The following is a 25,188-nucleotide window of genomic DNA, read 5'->3' on the forward strand; positions in this document are numbered from 1 at the left end:
TCTCCTGTCTTTGTTGTATTGAGTTCAATTTTTACCTCCTCTATAAGCATATCTAGTAATATAATGTTTCTGGAGAGAGAACAAGTATGGCCATTCCATTGTCCCTTGTGGTGAAAAAAATGTTATAAAAGTCTATTCCATATTTTTTTTGTTTGCTGTCTCCCTTCCATTTTTATCCTTAAAAATACTCAAGATAACTTTGCTTGGTTGGATCTCTGGCCAAGCATTCTTTAAACTGATTTTACCCTTCACTGCTTCTCTCTGTTTTATGGGTTGATATTGCTCATAATATAATATCTCTTTATCTTCTCTGCAAAATTTTAAAAATGTGTAATATTGAGTTTATTCTAAATTGGTGTTTCTCTTGGATGCCTTATCTTTCCTTGTGGCAAATAAGTCAGGTATTTCCTGACAAAATACTTTTTAAAACCATTTTTATTCCCTTTTTATAGTAATTTATTCACATTAGTTGAATTTCTATGTGAAATTTTTGTGGTTTGTGTCTATGCTCTATCACCTATCCATATTCCATTTTTCTTCATCTCTTGTTTGAATAGTCAGGAGGTTGAAATTGTTTTAATCACACACATCTTTTTCTTATTTTTGTTCTTCTTAGCTTTGTATGAATTTTGACCTAACAATCTGTCATTTTGACTATGCAGATATCTAATACAGGTGACAGCTATGGCCTGGGGGAAAGGAATCAGCATAGCTCCCTACCAAGAGTCATGGCTCTGAACTCACATTGGCCAGTTTTAGCCCTATTGGAGCCTGATCCCAAAGAGAAATCAAGTATTTTTTCTCTTATTCTGTGGATTGTTATTTTTCTGGAATAAAAAACTAAGGAAAATCTCTAAAACAAAGCTTAAGTATAGCTTGTGTCTAGGGTGATCCCAAACATAGCGGAACAGGATCATTTCTAGTAAAGGGATTCAATATATACAGTAGATTTAAAGTATAGCTATTTGTTTTCTCCACCACAAAAAAGGCTCATGAGGGCCATTAGCCAAAAAATATTTAAAAAAAAACAAAACAATAACCCAGCACAACTATTATATTCTCCTGGGATATAGAAGCAAGTTTGTTGGGTTTTAGAACATGCATTTCAGATTCACCTAAAAACTATACTTTCAGAGAAACTCACCAAGTCCACATCTTCTGGGAAGCTGGACATAACTGCTTTCAGGTTTAAGACAATAGTATAGGTGTTCATCTTCTCCAAGACACACATCTCCAAGACACATTATAGTTTCAGGAAGCAGCTCCTCCTCTAAAGCTATAACTAACCCAGTAGCTGCTAAATCTGTAAATGTTCCATTCTCTACTCTTAGGTTATCTGGTCTCAAGAAAAGTAATACAAAATAAAAGAAGTTGCTTAGGAACTTGAGGACCAGCCTCAGGCTCACCTAGGCATGTACATGCTCTTACTACAACATACTCAAGTTGTAGTCACCTTCACTGGTGGGGGTGGGGAAATGGATACTCTTCCATAGTGGGAGTCCAAGGAAGAGCTAATGCTCAGAGGAGAGAGGAACTTTTAGATTAGTACCTTTATATAGTCTATTGGGGTTGTGGGAGAAGGAAAAATCTTCCTGACTCAATTGGCAAACATCTTTGACCTCTTAGTCATGAGGACAAACAAGGCACATCCAGAAATTGCTGTGCCATTTCTGCAAGACAAAACAATGATCCTCTCTTCAGTTTACGTAGCTATTTCCACAGAGCCAGAGTGCATGCTGCATGGGATTCTCCATTACATTGAAATATTTTTCACATATAAGTTATCGTCTATCTTAAATTATCAGCAAGGAAACTCTGGGAAGATAGCAGAGTAAGAGGTTTCCTGAGGACAAGTCTTCCCTTATCACAGCAAACCATACAAGCAAAGTGACCCAAAACCTTTTGTCACATTCTACTGAGCTCCAACATTAGGGAATTTATGTCTACCAGGAGACAATTGGTCTCTGAAGTCTTTCTACATTCCTCACTAGAGTCAGAAACTTTCAAAGCCCCTGAAAAATCATCTGTACTGCACTTGAAATTACAAATCACACCATTGAAATAATATTAGTGCTCACGTAAAAAGGTTGATGAATCCAGTATCCCAGGAATTCCTCTCAAGGTGCCATTAATAGCTTATGTGTGCAATAGATATTACACAGTCGAAAGTGTTCTTTAATAGTTTGCTATATTGACTATAGCTTAAATTACATAGAGTACAAACCATAGCACATGTTGCAGTCTTCTACATATATCCATAGACCACAAGCAAATTGCACAATAGCAAAGCAATAACATTAGATTAATACTAGAATAAGAAACTATGCAGAAATAGCTATGTCTGCACATAAAAGTAACCAAATTATACATAGTTAAGACAAATACATGTACAGTACCTATAAGATACTAGAATAAAAGGAAACATGAACAATAAATAGAATACTGAAAACATACAGTAATCACCACATATATGAATCAACATATTTAATTCTGTGCAAGGTTCACATTACATGGAGTTAGCATTGCCATTTTGTTACGTGGGTGACTCTTTCTCCAGTTTCCCCTGAAAAACCATGAATTATTCTGGCCTGTGATAGAATTGGCATAAATCTCTTGTGACCTGCTACCCTATTTGCTCCTATACCTGAACTAGTTGCTACTATTAGCTGATTACAGCGCTCAAAAGATGTATGGTCCTGTGATCCTAAACCTGAATTTATGGAGGGCCCAGAATGGCTAGTGATGCACAGTCTAGAAGTGAGTTTTTTTTTTTAAAAATCGTTCATTCACTCATTTGTTTGTTTGTTTATTACAGTCAAAGCTCTAGGTAGGAAAAGTGTTACCTCTGGGTTCAGTGTTCCCTTATCTGAATTGGCTACTGGGTTACAGTACACATAGTCTTCTTCATTTGAAATGTCAGTTTCTGAGCCATTGTCTGGTTCAGACAGTCATTGCACACTGGAAAACAATTTCTTTTACTTAAGATCCAGTGAAGTAGTTCATCAGTCTGTAACAGATTGTAGCAACAATTTGGCTAGCAGCTATTGTGGGGGTAAAAGACCAACACAACACCAACAACAAGACGGCTGCCAGAATAGGTTCTTTTGATCTGCTTTACTAAGGAAAGTAACTTTAAGGGGTTAACAATCTCACTTAAATCACACATACAAATATAACTCACTTAATTCAGGAGGAAAAGCCAGCAATCTGAACTTCAGAGCAAATACAAACAAATTACAAACATCAACAGACAGACCTTGTCTGATTCAAATCTCAATTCATGGTTACCAGGGTTTAACAAAGTCCCAACATCTGGGTTTACAAGCCGGGGGGTTCTTAACAGTGGCTGCCCAGAGTCTCTTCAAGTCACACTCCCCTCTTCCAGTGAGTGAGAACCCCTAGGGAAGACACCAACCTCTTCAGTTCATATATTCTGTTCAGGGTCAAAGGGAGTCACAACATGCAACTTGCCCACGTGACCCAAAAGCACCACAAACATTCAACTTAAACCCAAGTGGCCTAGGCTTTCCCTTGAAGCAAGGAGGCCATCAAAGACTCCTGATTTAATCAAAGAAACAAAGGCCAGATTCTTCAAGGGCACTTGATTAAATAAGTGCTAAAAGAGAAAACAGTAAAAGAAAGCCCCACCTTAATTACTGATACACAGATATGTGCTGTCCAATATCGCATCATACAAGAACCATCTGAAAAATAAAAACACATACAGATACAGAGACAGGATGATAACACTTCTTTCAAAAAAAAGTTAAATTTAAAATTATATAAATCTTGAGTAGGTCTCTTCCTTCATGTTTTTTAGAATTACTGATTTGTGTGTTTTTTCATATTTTGCAATAGCATGATCAGCTCATTAGATTTCTCTTTTTTTCCTTTTTGTTAATATAAGTTTTAAGGGATATACATTTTTCCATGAGGATTATTTTTGATACACTCCATAAAGGTTGGTGTGCTATATCAGAATTATCCTTTTTAACACAATTTTTATTGCTTCTGTGAGCTGGCCTTTTAAACATTTTGTTATGACTAACAGATTATAATAAAAATGATTAATGAAATATATATTATAAAATGAGGAATAAAATCTTTGCTAAAACTATTAGCCATTAACAAGGCCAAATCCAAAGAATTACCAAACAAAAATCAAGCAAAGAAATTGCTTTTATTCTGTGCCCTCCTCCAGGCTTTCCCTGTTTCAGAATGTTTGGCCCCTTTTTCTGCATTTTATTTTTTCTCCCCCTGCCTTTCTTCTTTGGTTTTTCTACTTTTTAAAACATCTCCTCTTTTTTCCCTTGTTTGTCATCTACTCGCATACCACAATCATGTGAGATAATTCCTCTCACCTTTCCTTACCTCCCCTCACCCCTCTTCCCAGTATATTTCTTTTTCCAAAACAACAAAACCACTCCCAGATCCTTTGTCTTACTAGATTTCCTCTATAACTCCAAGGATTGCAGAGTTCAAGGAGACTTATCTCTTTGTATTGGAATATAAACAGTTCATTCTTATTTAGTCCTTTATAATTATTTGCTCAGTTTTGCCTTATTCTGTTTCTCTTGATACCTGTGCTTGTATTTCAAAGTTTTTTTAGAGTCCAAATCTTTTCATTGGGAATGCTTGGAAGACATCTATTTCATTCATAATCCACTCTTCCCCTGCATCGCCCTTCCCCAATCCCCCCCGCCCCCGCCCCCGCCCTGTCTCTTCCCCAATGTAGTAGTATATTCAGTTTTGCTGAGTAAATTAATTTTAGTTGTGTGTCTATACCTTTTACCTATCTTCTGAAATATATTCTAAGCTCTACACTTTAGAATGCTAAATCTCATGTGACTGTAACTCTTTAGTCTTTATCACATTAAACATGTTTTCATGTTAGTCATGTTGCAAAGAAGAATTATAACCAACGGAATGAACCCTGAGAAAGAAGAAACAAAACAAAAAAGAGAGAGCAAATAGTTTGCTTCAATCTGCATTCAGACTTGGTAATTCCTTCTCTGGATGTGGATAGCATTTTCTGTCGTGAGTCTTTTGGAGTTGTCTTACAACCTTGCATTGCTGAGAAGAGCCAAGTCTATCAAAGTTAGTCATTGCACAATGAGTCTGTAACTGTGTACGATGTTCTCCTGGTTCTGCTCCCTGATGCTTTACATATATTATCTCCCTCTCACTGGACATTTGCTTAAAGTGAAGGTTAGATTTGTCAGGTACATTGAAAAGGGAATTCTTGATCAAGAATGCAATAGACTAGATCAGTGACATTGAACTCAAATAAAAACAGATCCCTGGAGGCCTGCATATTTACTTAGAAAACCATAAACTGACATTTTCTTTGTTATATTGTATTTTTTTTACTTTGTTAAATATTTATCAATTATATTTTATTCTAGTTCAAGTTCCACTTAGGAGCAAGTGGCTGCTTATGTGGCCAGTTGCCATGATACCTCAAGAGTAGATAATTCCTGAGGGCCATTCCAGCTCTAAGACTATATATAGTCTGGTGATTTTGTTCAACTCCTTGGTCTAACAACTTCTGGTTCTGTTTTTAAAGCCTCCTGTGGCTACTGATTGCACAAGCTTGGCTGGTCTCTGATTCGAGGGTTCAATAAGCCTTATTTTTAAAGGTTTCTTAATGATGCCTAATCAAGCATTAATTATTTATTGAGAACCTATAGATCCAGTACTGATTTGGATATAGGGAATTAAAAAAGAGAGATATAGAAGATTTGTGGCATGGTCTCTGCTCCTGAGGAACTTACAAGTTAATCTAGCTTAAATCCCTTTTATTGTGTTCAAATAGTATTTCTTATTGACTGCTCTTCAGCAGATGTTGAAAACAAATGACTACTTATTTTTGGACAACCAGTGGTTATGTTAATCCTCAAAGAAAGTATGAGAGACTTGAGTAAAACAGAGCTCCTCAGGGACAGGAAATGATAATGAGAATTCCTAGATTGGGGAGTTACCAAAATGACACAGAAGGCCAGTGTTCCCTTTCTTGATCCTTTGGGGAGTTTGTCCTGACTCTGCTACTTACTGATAAGGACCAATTTTGACTGATAAGCTAGCCTGCCCCATTCTTTCTTTTTCTTCTTTTAAATAGTATTTTGTCTTTTCCAATTACATGTAAAGGCATTTTTAACATTCATTTTTTATATAAAATTTTGAGTTCCAAATTTTCTTTCTCCCCCTCCCCTCCTCACTCTCTAAGATAGTAAGCAATAAGTTATATATGTGCAATCATGTAAAATATATTTCCATATTAGTCATATCATGAAAGAAGAAACAGCAAAAGTCAAAAAACAGACACAAAACAAAGTGAAAATAGTATGCTTCAATCTGCATTCAGATTCCATCAGGTCTTTCTCTGGATGTGGATGGCATTTTCCATTATGAGTCCTTTGGACTTATCTTGGATCATTGTATTTCTGACAAGAAACAGTATTGCTGTTACTTTGTACAATGTTTTCCTGGTTCTGCTCACTTTGCTTTGCATCAATGCATCTAAATCTTCACATAGCCTGCCCTGTCCCATTCTAAAGGATTGGAGGAAAGGAAAAACAAAGGAGCATATGGAAGCCATGCACCAGCAGCAGGAAAAGCATGCACAGGTAGAGGGAGAGCAAGAAATAATAGGAGAATGAAAACAGTAGGAGTGAGGGACAGGAAACAGCTCTACGAGATATTCTGTGCCAGATTTACAAATGTGTATGAATCACATATGAGGCATGCCTGTATGGAGGCTATGCTGCTGAAGCCCTTCTAGATTGTACATGCTAAGGTTTTAGTTTCCCTTCTCTCCTTAGGCTCTTTTGCTCCCTCCTAGAAAAGGACTGGAGTTGAATGTCTTTTCCTCTGGCTGTGGGCAAAATCTTACTCTTGAAAGTTTATTTACCTTTATGTTTACTTTGTCCTTAATCTGAGATTCGTGATAATGGTTTCATTGATAATTTATGGTATCCTGGCTCAAATTTAGTAAAGAGGAGCAATTAAGGAAAACTGGTAGAAAAGAGAAAGAGAGATTTAAAACTGTGGTTTTTTTGTTTGTTTGTTTTTGCCAAAGACTCACCGGTTGGGTGGGGGCTCAGAGCTGAAAAAAAAAAGAGATTTACTGATCATTTTTACAACTTACAAGCTCAATAATAGAGAAAATACATCTTTCCAGACTGGGGGATTCATGGACCTTGAAAATCCACAGATAAATTTCAAGAGGTTTATGAAATTGGACTTTATCTTCACTAACCTCTTATTGAAATTTAGCATTCCCTTCAATTATTTAAAAACTTTATTTCAAAAAAGCATCCAATGGCTTCACTAGATAGCCCAAAGCATCCATGACAACAAAAAGATAAAGGATAAAAACTCGCTCTAGGCAATGAATCAACAACATCTGGCAATGGACTGTTGTTTCAACAATTCAGCTAGCAGCTACTGTGGTTATGTAAAACCAACAATAACCAGCACACGGAATGCTGCAAGCCTTCATGTTATAGCTGTTACTTGTTGGACTGGTATTTGAAGTGGGCCCTTCACCATTTTTGTTCCCTTTCCCTTGGGCTTAGTTTAACCACCTCCATGAGGTAGTTGCTAGAAAAAGTGATACCCTAATGAAGGAGGAACCCCACCCTCACAAAGGTAGGGCAAGTAAGAGGAAATAACAGCCCTGCTTACCCAGGCACCATAACAGCATACCAACCACATCACTGCTACACTATTATAGGATTAAGAGTCTCAAATAGGAACTTTGCAAGATCATCTCATCCATCACCATTAATTGCTCTATTCATGGCAGAATAAGACTTGTGCTTTTAGAAGCTATTTGGGAAAAAGAAAAATGTCTTCACATTGACAGTTCTGAGTTTAGATAGGTTCTTCCCCCTAAACTCAATTTATCAAACTACAAGTTTAGCTCATTTCCTCTTGCTCTATTCTCAGCAAAAGCAAAGGAGAACTAGGTACCATCTTCTTGATAAATCTTTTCCAGCTAACGGGAACACAAAGGAAATAGTAATAAACAGCACCATGGTTTTGGATTTCCCAATCACTTTCTCTTTCTGGCATCACTTATAAGAAGCAATGTGGTACAGTGGAAGAGAGATGGCCCCAAAACTGGGTTAGATACTAACTGTGTGCTTTTGAGCAAGTTATTTCACCTCTACAGCTCAGTTTCTTCATTTGTAAAATGGGGATTGCACTACCTATGTCACCAGGTTGTTGTGAGAGAATTGCTTTTGTAAACTTTATAAGCACTATATAAATGATTTGTCTTTAATTTTTTTTGGACTGGACCTGTGATTTCAATGTTATAGATAACTCCCCAATGAGGAAATTCCATCCTTTCTGTTGTAATTTATGATCTTAGAGGGTTGTTTGGGACAATGAAAAATTGAGTGACTTGGGCTGGGGTCACATAATGAGAATGTGTCAAAGATGAGACTTGAAACCAGGACTTTCTGACTGGGAAGCCAATTCTCTACCCATTGTGCCAAACTGACTTTTCCTTATCATTAGCATCTATATCTCTCTATTTCACAGGAATATTTTACAGATCAATCAATATGTCCAATGTGAAAACCTAATTGTCTGCTGTGTGAGTTCAGGATCTTAGATGCTGGATGGGAAGAGTCTTTTGAGCCCATCTGGTTCAATCCTCTGATTTTAGATATGGTGAAAATGAGTATGAGAGAGGTTCAGTAACTTATATAAATACAGAGAGGGTAAGGAGTTAGTCAGGATTTGAACTAAGGTCCTGGGATTCCAAGTTCTCTATCTTTTTTCCTGTGTTCCCTGCTGCTTCCTTGAAGGCAAGAAGTTTATCTTGTGTGTTTTTGTATGAATTCCTACTGGAGTCTTATAGTCACTTATGAAATATTTGTTGAATGAAACAATGAATTTTGAAATAAAAATATATATATATATACGTATACATATATATGTACATATAAATATCTATATATCTATATCTATATATCTACATGTTATATAAGAGCTAGGCAATAATATCATCAGGAGATTAGACAGAATTGGATACTAAGCCTAGGAGTCCTCATACCCAGCTGCTGACTTCCCAGAGAGACACTGATGCCTAGAATCCTAGACAACCTTTTAGCTAAGCTCTGTGGAAAAACTCATCCATTACAGAAGGTAACAGTGCTCTTATGTTTCCTTATCCTCCTGCTCTACTCTAGCCCCTCCCAAGAAGCCTATCTTCCTCAGGCTGTTGGGAAGGAGTTTCAAATTCTCAGATTTCCCAAGGGAAGACAGTCCAATTTTAGAACAGCTTTTTCTGAGCAAGCTGGTGGCAGTACAGGATGTCCTGAACTGGGGTCATGCTAAGGTGTTCCCAAGGCCTATCTGTCACAGAGTCCCCCCACATTCTAAGTGTTTGGCCACTCTTCTGAGCCCCAATACTTCTAGCCTCTTAGCACTGCCATTTTTGTGTGTCATTTGTAGATACCCTGAGGTCCCTAAACACCAATGGAGATACTTAGGACTATATTAATATACATACATACATACATACATATATATATGTGTATATATATATATATACATATATATAAAAGGGATAATGGGTTTGAAGAACTTTGTAAATCTTAAAGTGTGATAAGCATATAAATACTAGGTATTCTTTTTATTATTATCATTATTAATATTGTCATATTAGTTGGCTTTGCTAGCTAAGGTATCAGAGGACTTGAAGGCTTTCTTTCCTAAGAGATGAGACTCCTTAAGAAGAATCATGACCTCTTTCCTGCCTGCCTCTCCCCTTCTCAACCCTAATCTGTCTGGGATGAATTTGGAGTTGTTGATCAGAAGTGAACGGAAGGACAAGGTGGCCTTTGCAGGAGTCTTAAAGACTTACAGTGGAGATTGAAGATAAACTCATGGAAAATTCTATGGTGTAATGGCCCAAGCAACCCCAAATCCCACATGGGCTGATTCTTCCCTCTAGCCTAGACCTGTTTTTTTTTCTTCTTTCTGTCCATAGAAACAAAAGTGCCACCATTAAAGATTATTTGGCAAAGTTTGCAGATACCTGAGAAAAGTGTTATGGGATACAGTGTGAGAAAAGGAGCCAGATAAAGCCTTACTGAACTCAGTGATAGAATTTTGGGTCTCAGGGGACTTCCATATGAGTCCCACCTTTGTCATGACCTCATTGATTCAGGGAAGCCCCTCTAGGGTTCATGGAAGAAAGAATTGGTGTTCCTTGTCTCTGGGCTTGGTTTTATCACTAATTAGTGTTTCAACAATTCGGCTAGCAGCTGCCATGGGGGTGAAAAACCAACACAAGCCCAACAACAAGAATGTTGCAAGCCCAGATTCTTTTGATCTGCTTTACTAAGGAAAGCAACATTAAGGGGTTAACAATCTTACTTTAATCCATCATACAAATATCATTCACTCAGCTCAGGGGGAAAAGCCAACACCCTGAGCTTCAGAGCAAATACAAACAAATTACAAACATCAACAGACATATCTTGTTTGATTCAAATCTTGATTCATAGTTACCTGAATTTAACAAAGTCTGAACATCTGGGTTTACAAGCTGGAGGGTTCTTAACTACAAGCTGCCCAGAGTCTCCACATCAGCACACCGCCTAGAGTGAGAACCCTAAGCAAATAGCTCTGTTCTCTCTTTTTATGCCCTCTTTAGCCATCATCAAAAGTCATCTGAGCAACCAGAACTTAGGCTCTTACTATTGGCTCTGGTCTTAGATCAATCAAAGACACCCAACTTAATTGACATTACAATTAGCTGTCATTTAATCCCTCTGGACCTCAGCTTCCCCACATAAAAATGATGGGATCAGACTAGATCATCACTTTATTCTTTATAAACTATAAAGTGTTATAGAAATAAAATAAAGTACGTATACATACATACATATATATATTATATATATAATTATTGCTATTATGATGATCTAGTTGTTCCCTATTTTCTCTCAGGTTAACTGCAAACCCCTCTGTATGACATTTAAAGCTTTTCAAAATCTGGCTTCATCCCAGGTTCCCAGTCTTATTATTCATTAAGCCATTTTTTGGGAATATATAATCCATCCAAATAACCTTGCTGCTATTTCTCACATAGAGCACTATTGCACAGGTTGTTTCCTCATGCCTGGAATGCAATCTCTCCTCACTTCTGTCTCTTAGAATCCCTGGAATCCTTCAAGGCTCCATTCAAATCCTACCATCTACATAAAGCCTTTCTTGATTCTGATTCTCTTCCCCCCACCACAGTTTCTAGTGACATCCCTGTCCCTCGCCCCCCCCCCACTTTGTTCTGTTGATTTGTTTCAGTCTCATCTGACTCTCCATGACCCCATTTGGGCTTTTCTTGTCAAAGATACTGGAGCAGTTGGCCATTTCCTTCTCCAGCTCATTTTACAGAGGAACTGAGGCAAACTATATTTGTGTGTATACACACACACACACACACACACACACACACACACACACACACGTTCTCTTCCCCAATAGAAGGTAAGCCGATTGAGGTCAGGAACTTTCATTTTTGTCTTTTCTTGGCACATAATAGGTGCTTAATGAATGCTTTTTGATTGAATGATTGTGATCCTCTTCCCACTATGATGTCAGGAGAGCCCTGCCCGGAGGCAAAGGAATAAAAGCTATTATATATTAAATTTATCCGTCAGTTGAATGTAAACATTTTGGGGGTATATAATGTTTTTCATGTTTACTTTTGTGTCCCCATTGCCTAATATGGAGTCTTGTATGTAGTAGGTGCTTAATATATGTTGGAAATAACTGAATTTTAAAATTATTTTTTGAAAGTACTACGTACATTGTTCATGTTCACTCTTCAAAATACAGAGGAAGCAAAAAAAGGACTCTCTATTCAGAATACCCTTTTCTGTCAATTAAAAGGAACTGGTTGCTTATATAGAAACAATGAGGACCTTTAGGGGAAAATAATTATTTCATATTAGAATTAGTGATATTAATGGAGAGCAAAGTCCTACTTATGTTAAATGCATAAGTAGGAGGAAATTCATTTTTTGGGGAAAAGATTTCAGAGAATAGAGAAGGAGAAGTAGGAAACAATAAACTAAAATTATATAGAAGTTACCCCATCAGGGATTGAAAGCTACCAAGAATTAAGTTCCAAGGACCCCCTAGAGAAATAATTTTGATAGACAAATAAAGCAGAAGTTGTCCAAAAAGAATGATGTGCATATGATTTTAAAAAAAGCCCTGTATGAGAGATGGAAAGAAGGGCAGGTGACAGAGGAGGACTAGTCCTATCAGAATAGTGCCTAGATGATGAAATAGACCTTGAGCTCGTAGCTCCAGATGAGCTGACTCTGATTATAAATGCAAGGGACATCAGAAAGGACTTTGTGAGAAGTGTTAGTGGTAAGAAAAGGAGCAATGAAGATATGATACTGCTGCTCAGCCTGGATAAGGATTATGATAGTGAGAAGAGAGAATTATTTCACATCTTTTATTTTGCTTCTGTTTTCTGTAACAGAATATTCTTCAGACTGCTGAGGAATGAATTGTTTAAAAAACAGAATTAGAGTAGAATTCTCTAGATATCTGAACACTGGTCTCTTTGGACATCCCCCCTTTTTATCTCACAACAATTACTTATTTTTCTCTTTAGAATCTGATTATAGGACCATAGGTTTTTGAACTGGAATAGATCTTGGAGGTCCTTGGATTCAACACTTTCTTTTTATAAGTGAGGAAGCTGAGGTCCAGATACGTTGAGTGAGAGTAGGTGTCTGAGGTGGTATTCCAGTATATGTCTTCCTGACTCAAACCTAGTACACACACTCTCTCTCTCTCTCTCTCTCTCTCTCTCTCTCTCTCTCTTTCCTTGGGCTGACCACTTGTAAAATTTTAGCTTTTTGGATCCTACATACCCTTTTTGAAATACTTTAAAATCTGGTCTTCCAAAATGGCAGCTATATTTAAGACTGTCTATGGCTTTCCCTTCCTTTTCTAGCACAGATTCTAAAATGAAGTGGTCACACCTTGCTCTAACCTACAACGATTCTATAATTTCTACCCCATATTGTCTTCTACTTTTTTCATTCTTTTGGTTTAGTTTTATAATTTCTTGATTTCTCATAAAGTCATTAGCTTCCATTTGCTCTATTCTAATTTTTAAGGAATTATTTTCATCAGTGAGCTTTTGGACCTCCTTTTCCATTTGGCTAATTCTGCCTTTCAAGGCATTCTTCTTCTTGTTAGCTTTTTGGACCTCTTTTGCCATTTGGATTAGTCTATTTTTAAAGGTGTTATTTTCTTCAGTATTTTCTGGGTGTCCTTTAGCAAACTGTTGACTTGTTTTTCATGATTTTCTTGCATCAGTCTTATTTTTCTCTTTCAAAATTTTCCTCTACTTCTCTTACTTGATTTTCAGAATCCTTTTTGAGCTATTCCATGGCCTGAGACCATTTCATATTTTTCTTGGAGGCTTTAGATGTAGGAGCCTTGACCTTGTTGTCTTCCTCTGGCTGCATGTCTTGATCTTCCTCATCATTAAGTGTGTAAGAAAATATCTTTTCACCAAGAAAGAAAACTTCTATAGTCTTATTCTTTTTCCCGTTTGCTCATTTCCCCAGCCAATTATTTGACTTTTGAGCTCTTTGTTATGTGGAGGGTGTGCTGCCCTAATTTTCAGGGGTTTTATGCAGCTGTTTTCAGAGATATCTCTAAGGACCTGTAAATTCTCAGTTCCTCCAAAGTGGTATGATCAAAAGAGAGGTGTTTACTCTCCTCTTGGCCTGCACGTTGGTCAGTGAGCAACCACAAGTACTCTTTTCTGCCCTGGAACTGCAAGGAGGGTTCCCTCTCTACTGTTGGCACCAGCTCTGCCACGCCAACTCTCCTCCTCACCCCGGAACTGCCACCCAGGACTGCGACCCAGATCAGCCCCTTGGTTGTCTTACCATCTGTAGGCTGAGAGCTCCGAAGCAGTGGCTGCCGCTGCCCTGAAGCTGAGGCTAGGGCTGTGGCTGGACTATGCTCCCCTCTCACCCAGGTGAGGTAGCTTTCCCACTGACCTTTGAAGCTGTCTTTGGCGCTTGTGGGTTGAAATGACTGGAAACCACCACAGTTGCCAGTGATTCAGTGCCCTGAGGCCTACTCCAGTCCCATCTGTGCCGGTGTGGCCCAGGCTGGGCTGTGCTCCACTCTGAGCCCCGTGCAGTAGACCCTTCCGGTCAGCCTTGGACTGGAGATCTGCTTCACTGTGTCATTTTGTGGCTTCTGCTGCTCTAGAATTTGTTTAGAGTCATTTTTTACAGGTATATTGAGGGGTTTGCAGGGAGAGCTCAATTAGGTCCCTGTTTCTATTCTGCCATCTTGGTTCTGCCCCCTATAATTTCTACTCCAACAACCAGTTACCTCTTGTTGATGAGAATCAAATCTGATATAAGATATTTCCTTGTTGCTGCCTCTACCTTTTGAATGATAATGATTAAGGTAAGAAAAGCAATTGTTAGCTGCTCTGTTTTTGACAAAGAGTGCAGAGATCCATGCCCAGTGGGATCGAAACAAATATTCAGATTGTGTAAACTCCCCAGCACTATTCTATGGCACTTTGGTTCCAGGCTTGTGGTTTGTTTTGCAAACTCTCCCTCTATTTCAACTTTCTGTTCAGGTTGTCTGTAGTGTACTCTGATATCTCTTCTACTTTATTTTTCTTCACCTAAATGTTCTCTACCATGCTTTTCCACTGTGGTTCTGGGTTTGCCTTCCATGAGTATGTCTCCTAAGCAGATGAAGCTACTCCTCTTCTTCCTCCCCTCCATTTACTCTCCTTGTACATTTTTAGAAGGTACCTTTCTAGGGCCATATTTCAGTCATGAGACCCAAGCTACCATGTATTAGTGATATCTTAAAGTCAAATTTGTCTCCTTACATGAAGATATCTAAGTCACCTTGCTTGTTATAGATACTTTGTGCATCCACGTATAAGCGTCTGAGGTTATCACTTTTCTTGTTGACTTCTTCCTTGGATTTTTGTCTCCTGTGAACTTCTCAGGGTCTTTCTTCTTCCTACATTGTAGCTACTTTCTTTGGCAGAGACTCTCATGTGATGCTTTTGGACAAGTTCAAGGTATGAGGGCTAGAGAATGGAATAGTTTGGTGGCGTCAGAACTGGATGAATGACTGAAAAAAATGAGACAATGTCACTTTGGAGGGAATCGTCTAGTGGAGCACCCCAGAGAATTTCCTTGGTCCTATGCTATTTTACATTTTAATCAATGAAGACACAGATGGCATCTTTATTAAATTTACAGATGACTCAGAGAGGGAGAGATAGCTAACATGTTGGAGGATAGAATCAGGATCCAAAAAGATCTCAACAGGATAAAATATTGGCCCAAATCCATTAAGATTAAATTTAATAGGACTTGACGTCAAGTCTTACATTTGAACTTGTGCTCAAAAAATCATCTTGACATAAAGTCAAAGATTTAAGACTAGAAGGGGCCTTAGAAGCCATATAGTTCAATGCTCTCATTTTTCAGATGTGTAAATGGAGGCCTAGAAAAATTAAGTGATTTCTCTATAGTCACAGATTTTTGAACCGGTGTTGTCTGACTCCAAATCCAGTCCTTTTTCCATGGCACTACAGGGCATACATTCACAAAATGAGGAAGTCATGGCTAGATAACAGTCTGATGAACATCTGAGTGTTTTAGTAGAATGCAAGTTTGATATAACAGCCCCCCAAAATGAAGTCTTAAATTGCATTTATGTAGTTTCCAGTGTCAGGAAAATGATAGAGTCAATATTCTACCCTGGTCAGACCAAATCCAAAGCACTGTGCTCAGATCTAGGCACTATATTTCAGGGAGCACATTGATAAGCTAGAGAGTCTCATAAGGGGTGAGACCTTGGTACAGGTACTTACTGGAGATCTTTCAGCAAGCATTGTTTGAAGGAACTGAGAATATTTAGCTTGGTGAAAGTTTGGAAGGGTAGGAAGAGCAGGGGGGGAGGGTGATAGCTGTCTGCAAGTATTTGAAATGGTGTCATGTGGAAGAGTGATTAAATTTGCTTGTCCCCAGAGGGCAGTGCAAGGAACACGAGTTGGAAACTGCAGAGAGGCAAATTTTGCTTTAATGTAAGGGAGGAAAAAACCCAAACCAACCTCCAGCAATTAGAGCTATCCCAAAGTGGAACAAATGGGCTTCTCTGGCTAAAATTTTTCAAGACTAGAGTTATACTTGCTGGTGGTATCATAGTGGAAATTCTTCAGGTAGAGGTTACATTAGATGGCCTCTGATCTCCCTTTCAACTCTCAGCCTCAATTCAATTCAGCAAACATTAAGTGCTACTATATCCCTGCCCTCAAGGAGTTTACGATCACTGGGAAGCTGGAGGGGTACATATACACAAATAGCAAAATATAAAATAGACCCAAAGCAATCAAAAACAATTTATTTTTTTTTAAAAAGTTCATTTATTTATTTTTAGTTTTCAACATTCACTTCCATATGTTTAAAATTTTCTCCCCCTCCCTCCCCTGCTCCCTCCCTAAGATGGTGTGCAATCTGCTATAGGCTCTACATAGACATTCCTATTAAACATATTTTCACATTAGTCATGTTGTATAGAAGAATTAGAATGAATGGGAGGAACCACGAAATCAAAAACGATTTCAAAAGGGAGAAAGTATTCCTGTGGAGGTGGGTGGGTTTGTGGAGGTGGAGAGAGGGTTTGAAATCAGGAATTCTAAGAGTAGAGGTGAGGAAGGAGTATACTGAACACAGGAGGAGGGACAGCATGTGCAAAGGCATATTGCTACTGTGATTCTAAGATCCTTTCCATAGATAGAAATTGTCTGTCCTACCTAACCATCTTCCATTGCTTTTCCGGTGGAGATAAGTCAGCAGATCTCAGCTTTGCTTGTGAAACATCCTTCTGGTTGTTAGGAAAATTTTGAAATGGAATGACTGCTGAAAATTCCCCACCTAGAACACTGTCATTCAAATGTGTGCCCTTGGCACCACCTCCTGGCTATATTTCATATTACAAGGCTTTGTGCCTAACAACAGCAGGGTTTTTGGGCCCACTTAGATTTTAGTTTCCACTCCTCTTCTTCCAGCTTAGCATTGCATCAAAGTGACCCTGGATTCCAGAATATTATGCCAATAGAACAAAATCTTGGGCAGCTTTTGCGAAGCTGGAAACCCTTCGAGTTTAGAACTATGCCAGTCTGTCATCAGGGTCCGGAGTGACTCAACAAGAGGTTGACCACAGCAATGTGTGCACGACACTGTTAAAGTGTAAAGGAGTCAACGCCTTGCATTGGTTGTGGGAGTGTGAAAGCGTCCATGGCGGCATGAAATTCTCATTGGCCAAAAGGAGCTGGGTTGTCTGTTACTGGCTGGGTTCCTGGGTGTCTCATCCTAATGGCTCTTTAGTACATCTGGTACCTTGATGCCTATGTAAGAAAACTAACCTCTCATAACCTCGAGGAATCTGCTTTTTTAAAACCTTTCTTTTGAGGAAGAGGGAGTGTCGGTGGCTACAACCTTTGGAAATTGCCTAATGACCTGGTGTCTCTACTTACTATTTGCCTGGCCTTGGACAAATTACTTCAATTTTCTGAGACTCAATTTTCTCTAATATAAAAGAAAGGTATTGAAATAAATGATCTTTCAGGTCTTTGGAGCTTTAAAGGCTATGATCCTGTCATGATAATAAGAATAGCTGACATTTGCTAAATGCTAGCTGACTCACTGACTGATGGACATTTATGTAGTACATTTTTTTTGCTTTTTTATTTTTAACAAACTGCGTATATGCTTTGTATATGGTTTAAGATTTCTAACTTTGCTTTTTAAAATTTTTTTGGATTAGACTCATGATCACGATCTCAGTTCTTGGCCACTTAATACTTCTGTGATGATAATTACTCAAACATTCAAATTGATCTGAGATTTCATTGATTTGGGGAGTTCCCTCAACCCACATAGATCATAAACCATACAATGTGATTTTTGTCTGTGTTCACACAAGAGTTGACCACAGGGGAGTCCACTCAACATGCTGAAAATCCTCTTCATTTTCCCATCAGTGGAGCACTCTGGCTGTCTACCAATCATCCCACATGACCAGTCCATAGTCTCTTCCTGGAACACACATAATTCCTTGATGATATCCTTTATTTCTCTTCTTCTTTGGAGTTCCTCATTATCTATATGTTAAATTCTGTCTCACTCTACTGCACACCTTTATTTTTTCAGAGTCAGTGGAGTTTTGTCTTGTTTCCATATAGCAAAACTGGTAAAATGTAGTATTGAAAAGGGAGGCTTTTACATTCGGGGAGGTTTGGAGTCAGGAAAACCTTTGCTGGCCAGCATAATTATGAAGACACATACATTTTAGTAAGTAGATTCAACTTCTCCATGCAACCTCTTTTCTTCTTACCCCTTCACCGCAGGATTGCTTCTAACTCACAGAGACAGATGGAAGGTACATTTCTCCCTTTCTGCCTGACCATAGACTACTTATTAGACCATAGATCTAGAGCCAGAGGGGACCTCAGAGGCTCAGGTAAGTGAAATTACTTGCCTAAGGTCATGTAGGTAGAAAGTATCAGAATCAGAATTTGAACTCAGGTCCTCTGACTCTAGTCAGTTGCCCTTTCCCTAGGAACATAAAGTTGGAAAGGACCTTATAGGTTATCAACTCCTTCATTTTACAGATGAGGAAATCAGGGCACAGAAAAGTTAATGCCTTGCTCTAGGTCATATAGGTTTTAAATGGCAGAGTTGGGTTTTGAATGTAGGTCATCTGACTCTAGAACCAGATACCACAGTATCTCCTTTAAGGAACTGGGAGATGGTTGGGAAGAAGTACTTGAGGATTGGTGGATTATTCTATTGGGATTTAAAGATGAAGATCCTGAGGCAAAGATGAGGCAGGGGGGCTGCCCAGTGTCACAGGAAGAGTTTGGGGCTGAGTTGTGTCTACATTCCAGCTTGCCTGGATATGTCAGTGTCTGTCCCAAATGCATATACTCTGTTCTCCTAGACTAAGCCTAGGCCAGATTCATTTAGGGATTTTGCAAGGTCAGTTGTTTCTCCCCAGTATCTATCCTACAGTGATGTTTGGACATAATTCCTACTTAAATAAATAATATAGATGCCATTTGCTAATATGATGGGTGGTGTGGATGGTGAACTTGCTAGAGCTGTATGCGGAAGAGACTCATCTTGGCCTATTCCCCTGAGTTCTGCTGTTAGAGAAGGCAACAGACTGTTCTGTGCTCCTCTGATTGCTTAGCCAGGTGAGGTGGGTGTACTATATCATCTGGCCTCCAGATGGAACTCTTGCTACCCTGAGTGGCCTGCTTCCCTCTTCTCAGACCTGGATTGCTCTTGCAATGCCTGCTAAAGAATAGTTGCCTCCTAGGTTCTGATATGATCTGGAATATTCTCCCAAACTTCCAAAATATGAAATCCTTCTCATCTTTATTCTTGTTGAGCCTTCATTTTATGAACAAAATTCACTCCCTCAACCAAAACTCCCAATTCATAGGATTAGACACTTCACCATTAATGGCCATATAATTTTTAAAAACACATGAAAACTCCCCCCTCTCCCCAAGAAAAAAATAAAAAACAAGGGCAGCTGGGTAGAACACTGGCCCTGGAGTCAGGAGGATCTGAGTTCAAATCTGGCCTCATATACTTACTATCTGTGTGAACCTGGCTAGTCACTTAATCCTAATTGCCTCACCCCCAAACGACAGCAATGGCATATGAAAACCACTACAGAGAACAAAACAAAAAGTTTTCACACAGTAAACTACAGTATCGTGAACTTTGGCTAAATTATCCTTTTCCTTCACTTTTTCTTCTTAGCTTCTTTGAGGGTTGGGAAAAGGAAAGAATAAGGTAGGTTTTAAACATATCAGAGGTTTCCTCAGCAATCTCACTAAGAAAAGTTAAGTCAAGAAGACACTGGCGCAGCGTAGCTTCATTTGACCTCACCAGTATGGCAGCTACTATTGGTATAGGAGCTTCTGAGTGAGGAAATTTCCTCTACTAATAGAGCCGAGTGTGTTGCAATGAATGCAGCAAGCAGCATGTTGACACAATTCATCTCTGCCCCAAGCTTACACTGACCAACAGTGACAGAGGCCCATAAGACCTTCATTGAGGTTTCACATATGTCAACTCAGATTTTACTTTGCTTATACTGTTAAATGGTTACTGAACTGAATTCACAGTTCTGTTTACTTGGGTTTGAACTTTGTTTTTATCAAAACAAATTTGACTAAAATAGAATCAAATGATTTTGACTATTGCTTTCTGTCACTTGTGAGAGGATCTCATATCCCCTTCCCCTCCTCTCCTTGGCCTTTCAGTTTGGAAAACTCTGGTATAATAGAATGAGCACTGGATCTGAATAAGTCTGAGTTCCAATATCTCCTTTGCTTCTTATCAGTTGGGTGACTTTGGGCATCATACCGAACTTTATGCTTCTATTTCTTCCTTTATATGAAGGAGCTAGACTAGATGAGTCCTAAAGTCTTTTCCACTTCTGAATCCAGTCTCTGAAAGATATATAGTCTGGGTGGACCTGGGTAAGTTACAAAACTTCTTAGTACTCTAGGACTATAAATTGTAGAGAATGTGTAAACTTCTATTGGTAGAGGGAATTTCCTTATAAACAACTGACTTTTCAAAATCCCTAAATGAATCTGACCTAGGCATAGCCTAGGAGAGCAGAGTATATGCATTTGGGACAGACACTGACATATTCAAGCAAGCTGGAATGTAGTCACAGTTTTGCCCTGAACTCTTCCTATGACACTGGACAACTCCACTGCCCCATGTTTGTCTCAGGTTCTTCATCTTTAAATACCAAGAGAACAATCCTCCAATCCTCAATTCCTTCTTCCTGCTTCCCAACCTTCTCCCTTAAAGGAGGTACTATGGTATCTGCTTCTAGAGTCACATGACGTGCTTTCAGAATCCAGGTTTGTCACTTAAAATCAGAGGTGAGAAGGGGGCATATGTTAGAGATGTGAAAGTGAAGTCAACAGGACTTGCCAACTGATTGGATATGAGGGTAGGGCGAGAAAGAATGAAGAGTCAGGAGTGACATCTAGATTTTGAGTCTGGGTTATTGGGAGTATGGTGATACCTTTCATAGTAATAGGGAAGTTAGGAAGAGGGGAGAGTTTTGAGGGAAAGATCTTAAGTTAAGTTTTATACAAGTTGAGTTAAAGATTATCTGTGAAATATCCAGCTCAAAGTACATGATGGATTGCTGGATATGTGAGACTGGAGATCAGGAGAGAGCTTAGGGCTGGACAAATAGATCTGAGAACCATCTGCAAAGAGATGATAATTAAAACCATAAGAACTGATTAGATCATCAAGTGAAATAGGTTAGATGGAGAAAAAACTCAGGATGGGGTCATCAGGGGCACACATGGTAGGGGGGCTTGACCTGGATCCAACAAAGGAAGCTGAGAACATCAGTGTCATCCTTGGAGTAGGGGCAATATCCAAACCCTTCCCCCATGAGAGTTAGGTTAATTTTTTTCTTAGAAGGTATCATGATCATCCTCGAGTTTGTCTTTGTTGGTTCCAGCTCAGGCTATTGACATTACTTCCTGGCTTCCTAAGTACAAAGAAGCCATGAAGAATTACACATGCTCTCTGATGCTTGGCTGGTAGAAAGTGATGACTGACTCAGTTGCGGGAGCTTCTCTCAGTCGTATCAACTTGAGGTGTCCTCAATGCCTATCCTTGTTGAATAGCCTTCTTCTGCTATGACTAAGTAAATTTCCTTTTGCTAACTTTTGAATGATCTATGAGCGCCTTGTTGTGTTCCAATATGTTCCTATATTACCAAGGGACTGTCCTGAGTCAACCCCAGCCCAGAATATCTGCCCCTGACAAGAGTCAGTGGCTGACAGCAGGGGGAAGAACCTGCATTGGGCAATTCAATACTGCCAATAGTGTCTTAGTATTGGCAGGAATGGTCTGGCCACAATGGGAAAAGTTGGCATCAGAAAGAAGATCAAGGTTGGATGTTTAATTGGACGATGCCCAGGACAATAGTGAAATTTCAGGTAACTAAATAGAAAAATTTCCAAGCTATCTTATGTCTTGATGAGGCTTACTGCCCACCTCCAAATAGACTATAACCTGACCGTAAACTCAATTTGTGAATCCTGTTTAAATAAATCTGTTAAAGAGCAGTGTTTTTTTTTAAAAAAAATAGTTTATTTATTTATTTTTAGTGTTCAACATTCACTTCCATAAGATTTTGAATTTTCAGTTTTCTTCCCCTCTTTCCCCTCTGCCCTCCCCTAGGTGCTGTACAATCTGATAAAGGCTCTACATATACATTCATATTAAACATATTTTCACATTAGTCATGTCGTAAAGAGGAATTAGTACTAATGGGAAGAACCACAAGAAAAAGAAACAAACAAAAAAGAGAGCAAATAGTATGCTTCAATCTGCATTCAGACTCCATAGTTCTTTTTCTGGATGTGGAAAGAATTTCCTGAGTCCTTTGGAGTTGTCTTAGATCCTTGCATTGCTGAGAAGAGCTAAGTTTATCAAAGTTAGTCATTGCACAATGCAGCTGTTACTGTGTACAATGTTCTTCTGTTTCTACTCATTTCATTCAGCATCAGTTCATATAAGTCTTTCCAGGTTTTTCTGAAGTCTGCCTGCTCATCATTTCTTATAGCACAATAGTATTCCATTACATTCATATACCACAACTTGTTCAGTTATTCTCTAATTGATGGGCATCCCCACAACTTCCAATTCTTTGCCACCAACAAAAGAGCTACTCTGAATATTTTTGTACATGTGGGTCCTTTTCCCATTTGTGTGATCTCTTTGGGATATAGACCGAGAAATGGTATTGCTGGGTCAAAGGGTATGCACACTTTTAAAGCACATTGGGCATAGAAGAACACTGTTTTTAAAGAACCTTTTATGCTTTGCATTCCTTTCTCTGTGTAGGAATAATCTAAACTACCTGTCTTATGCCCAACTTTTGCATGTATATTGGGCAACATATATTGATATGTATTAATATGTATGTGTAATTCATGCATTCTTATTCCTTTTTTTAGTGGAAACCCTCAATGAGAGCCAAAAATAGAATCATCACTGGAATATCTGGGGTGGGAGGGATGAGCCAGTGAACATGAGAGTGAGGAGCCCGAACACCTAAGGAGGGGGTCAGGCTCCCCTAGAAATAAACCTCATGGTTAGGTTACAGAACAGAGAGAGGTGGGTACCCTGGGCTCTTGTGAGTTCCAGCAAGAATTACCTCTAGAAAAGCAATCCTGTTCACCTGCTAGTTTCCTCATCACTGAGTTAACTACCCCCAGTTCCTCCACATGATTCCTCTATGACATTTGCCCTTTCTTGGTCTCAGCGCTGACATCTATAAAACGCTAAGTTTGGTCTAGATCATTTCTAAGAGCCCTTCCAGGTCCAACATCTCATAAGAATCATGTGGAATGGGCGTTGTTGATGAGAGAGGAGCAAAATAGAAAAGCAGCATCTGAAAACTAGTGACAAGGGACTCTTTGATTAGGAAATGTGACAAGAGGAAGGATGCCTTTGTTCCTACAGCTCAGCCCACAGGCATATTGGACGCTGTGGCCCTGAGTCAGAGGAGGAAGGAGACTTTCTTACCTAAAAATAAATCTATGCACTCAGAGTAACCAAGACAGAGTTTGTGCTTTGACCTTTTCAATTTTAGAAGGGTGTTGGTGACAGTCGATGTGTGTGGGTGCATTTGTGTGTGGCTAGCAAGAGGGAGGGCAAACGACGAGATTGCTCTTGGTCTTAAAGAGACTGTTGGTAAAGGGAAAAGTAACAGTCAAGATAGAGCAGGACATAAAGCCTAGGACTAAATAATAGTTTTTTTACCCAGGACATCCTTGTTTGACCCCAATCTGCTGCTTCCCCCCCCCCCACAGCCCCACCAGCTTACAACCTTTTTTCTCTGTAAATAAATTTAATTTTTTTTTGTTTTAAGGTCACCTACAGTTCCCAAAGCATCACTCCCCTTTCCTCTCCCTTATAACAAAAAATACTAAAGAACAATGAAAAAAAAGGGTTCATCCAAACTAACCAAAATATTAAAAACTATGCAATGTTCTACTCTTATAGTCCTTCACCACTGTGAAGATGTGGGAGGATATGCACCTTGATTTTCCAGACCCTGAACTGCTCTCTTTCCCATTCTCCAGACCCACCAACTAGGACCCTAACCAGTAGAGCAGCCCTGATAATTCGTTCTGTTAATCCTTGGGCTCATTGGGTTGATAATGACCCCATTTACTTTATAAGATACTGACTTTCCTAGTGATGCCTACTCTCACCCACTACACCCTAAGTCTAAGAGAATGGAAGCATTTTGCGGCCAACACAATCAAAGAACCTTCACCTTATTTGTGTTCCTAGAGATTCAAAATACCCTTAAAATGAAGTAAAAAGAAAACAAACGATGGCATCATAATAACTCACATTTATATAGTACTTTTAGGCAGAGAGTTATTTCCTCGCAAACATACAATAGAGGGTCAGTGAGGCAGTGCAATGGATGGACCTACTGGCCCTGAAATCAAGAGGACTCGAGTTCAAATCTGGCCTCAGACACTTGACACTTACTCTTAGTAGCTGTGTGACCCTGGGTAAGTCACTTAACCCCAATTGCCTCCAAAAAAGAGAGAAAGAAGGAAAGAAAGAAAGAAAGAAAGAAAGAAAGAAAGAAAGAAAGAAAGAAAGAAAGAAAGAAAGAAAGAGAAAGAAAGAAATACAGAAAGAAAAGAAAGAACGAAAGAAAGAAAGAAAGAAAGAAAGGAAGGAAGGAAGGAAGCAAAAGAAAACTGTACAGTGGAAGTACTATTCTCTCAATTTTACAGATGAGAATACTGAGGCTCCAAAATTTTAAGCAGCTTACCCAGGGTCATGGAGCTATTAGGTTGTAGTTGGAATTTGAATACATGTCCTTTGATGTTTCACAAAATGACTTGGCGAAAACCTAGACTTTGAGTCAGAAGAGAGAATTTGATCTAAATCACACCTTTGACTCTTATTAACTATGTGAACATCAGCATGTTATTTAAACTCTGAGCCTGTTTCTACATCTTTAAAAGATAATGTGCCGGAACAA

The sequence above is a fragment of the Trichosurus vulpecula genome, chromosome 5 (genome assembly GCF_011100635.1).
Source record: "Trichosurus vulpecula isolate mTriVul1 chromosome 5, mTriVul1.pri, whole genome shotgun sequence".
NCBI classification, from domain to species: domain Eukaryota; kingdom Metazoa; phylum Chordata; class Mammalia; order Diprotodontia; family Phalangeridae; genus Trichosurus; species Trichosurus vulpecula.